A 3,077-nucleotide genomic window follows, 5' to 3' on the forward strand; every position below is an offset into this window, starting at 1 on the left:
AAATATTCTGGAACTTGGAAGGAGTGCTAAGGTTTCAGCACCAAATTCATGGCTGCGAGAGTTCCGAACGCTTTCTCTACTAGTGGTTATTGCATTAGTCAAAGACAAAGCGTCACCTGCTTTGGACACTCTAATGCGCTAGCTGAGTGAGTTGGAAGTTGCCTTTATTTCTGTTGTGATTCAACTGGCGAGAATCTCTAGATAATTGTGAAAATGCATTTAGGATGCTCAATTGCTAGAATTCTACAAGAAAACAAAATCCTAGTGAGCCTTACACGCGTAGAGAACACTCCGCATTGTTTGTAACGTTTAATTTTCAGGCATGGTGAGTACGTACACTCAAGTTAACATTGCCGGAACTCAAATATTACTTGTATATTTGTAGCAGTTGTCTTATATGAATATATGATGAAATAAGCGGTACACTCCTTGTAATATATCTTCAATGAAGGTGCATGCAAAGTTTTGAAAATTCGCATTTGTATTACAGGTTCCGCTGTCAGGTAGTACTTGTACATTCTATCGCGTATTTGAAAGAAATGCATACTTCTATGAACGGAACATTCTTTATTGATTTAGTTTTTGTTTATTGATATAAAAAATTTTCAGAATCGGCACTTTTATTTTAAGTTACCGTAGTTGGAGTGTTGGTTTGCTGGTATAGCATATTGAAGCTCGACTGCATAGACGGGCTGCCCTAATGTGAAATATACAGTTAGCGATAAAGTAACCTTCGAAAATTCATCGCTAATTAACTCTGTGAAGGTCGATGACCGACGAAGCTGTGTTTGCGGGCCCCTTAATGGCAAACTGTCCATTGTCATGCGTCGAACCCCGTATGCACATAAATAACCCAAAACTGACCCAAACATGCAGAACGGGGAGTGCAAGCTTATACTTAGGCTGACAGCGTTCTCCCGTAGAAACCACTGGTCACGTCGTCAGCCGCCAAGAGAGCACAAACTTATACACCTGCAGCAGCTTACCTGCTTAATATCTGATACGGGTTGTATTTGCACCGAAGATATTACACATATCGTTACAAGTTAGCGGAGTGTTTGAAGCCTGCTTCAACTCCGCCGCGAGTCGCCCCGGCATTGCACTATCTTCGGGATCGGCCCATGATTTTCGGTCTAGGGACATCGATTCATTGGAAACTAGGCATACACAGCTTCGCGGTAAAAAGGGAAGTGCTACATACATTCTCGCTGTGATTGCGAAAATTCCAATGCGTGGCCAGGGAGTCATACAACTTAAGCTTGTTGTTGACAGCCTTTCTTTCCGCGTCAGCAAAATCGTTGTCAAGACAGCGAGTTGCATTTTCCTATACTTTGGTTTTAGCCTGAAAGTATACCGGAGATACAGCTAACGAAATTCGTGAATGCACGGCTGGTGTTGAGGTTGACCTAAACGATTGAGAATGAAGGCTCTTAGTGGCGTGTGTACTGTTGTGCGCACTTGGATCGGGAACAACGTAACAGGTAAGAATAATATGCCTGTAGAAATCCTTGAGCTGCAGTGCCTCAAAAGAATAGAGTGGTACGCACGCAATAATTGAAGACGAACGCGCTCGATAACTGATGAGCGCTTGGTGTGCTCGTTCACAACATTGATGACATGCTTTTACCTAGAGTGCCCGTAAAACTGCTACAAATGGAAAGCACTTGGTGCGCATGTCTACAAGTGGAAGCAACATTTTGTAGTCTCGTATTGAAAACAGTTTCGTCTGAAATACCTTCTTGATTTGTGTACCGCTTCAGCGAGCGTTATCCTATATAAATGTCTCGGTCCGTACGCATCGACGTCATTTCATACTCTACCGATGCCAACACGGTCCGTGTCTTGAGATCGCCTGGTGCACGAGACTGCGACAGCAAATCGGCTTTGCAGCGCGTAACAGCCAACAGGACCGGCAAGCAATATACGGCTGACCAAAAAGTGCTCGCCATCAGACCGACTGCCTTCATAGTTGTCACATCACGGAACTGTGTCCTCGCACTTACTTTGGTGGCCCCGGCTTTAATGAAGTCACGTATTCTTATGATGCATGGATCTAAATTGTGGTAGCCACAGTGGTCGATACTTCTTCAAGGTGTCAGAGTGGTTGACACACCTTCTGCCTAGCACTCCACCGTGTTCAGATTCTCTTCTACAGAAACGTGCAAGAAATTATTGAACCAGTAATTAGTAAGGACAGCAGAACGTCAACACTTCTGTGCTTCACCGGGACCACATTGTTACAACTAGAATTGTAGATTGGTTCTGCAAAAAATATGTGAGTTAATTTCAATTGAGGTAATTGACGCTTGTGTAATATTAAAGAACCTTTATTACCTCTTCATGCAGTGTTCTGGCAGGTTTCGGTCTAACCATGAGTTGTGGCTCACGATATGTTAAAGTAGCAAAACAACCCGATTATTATTTTTGATAACAGTATTCTCGTCGCCCATATAGAAGTTGAATGTTTTTGAGTGCGCTTGAAGAAGAAAAGGTAGATTTACTTTCGATATATCTCGCAAGCCTGGAACATATCCGTCTACCTAGGGAAGTCCGACATTCAGGTCTTGTAAAAACACAAGCACCATTCCTATACCAAGGTGGTGTATACGAACAATTCGGCACGGATACTGGAAAATATTACTTCCTGAAAGTTGCTTCATGCACTCTCCTTCACGCATAACGAATACATGGAATGGGATTTTAATGTTGCAATCACATAACAATGAAGATTTTTGGAACATCCATGTTTGCCTTACTAGCATTTTGGTACTGTACAGCACGGAGTGAGCTCCCATATCATCAAGAATATCCTGAACGTGATCCTGATTTTCTCGCATATTGGATAGATAATCGAGTTGATGTCATGTTTTTTGCCTGCGTGGACAGAGAAATATACAAACACCCGCTTTTGCCCACCCTTCCTAAAAGGTGGACGCTCTGGTCTTATACCAATATGGAGGTTTTTACGAGACTCGTGACAAACATCAAGAACAATGTGAAGACTACAGTTTTTGTTCTAACTGGGCAAGAAAAAGAAGCGTGGTGTTTGAGAACGGTAAAGAAATATTCGATATATT

General features: G+C 42.5%; 1 pseudogene; it reads left to right on the plus strand.

Annotated features, from left to right (window-relative positions):
• The first annotated feature begins 960 nt into the window (after positions 1–960).
• LOC142589127 (U2 spliceosomal RNA) lies at positions 961–1,128 on the plus strand (annotated as a pseudogene).
• The last annotated feature ends 1,949 nt before the right edge of the window (positions 1,129–3,077 follow it).

This window comes from Dermacentor variabilis, chromosome 7 (genome assembly GCF_050947875.1).
Source record: "Dermacentor variabilis isolate Ectoservices chromosome 7, ASM5094787v1, whole genome shotgun sequence".
In the NCBI taxonomy this organism is placed as follows: Eukaryota; Metazoa; Arthropoda; class Arachnida; order Ixodida; family Ixodidae; genus Dermacentor; species Dermacentor variabilis.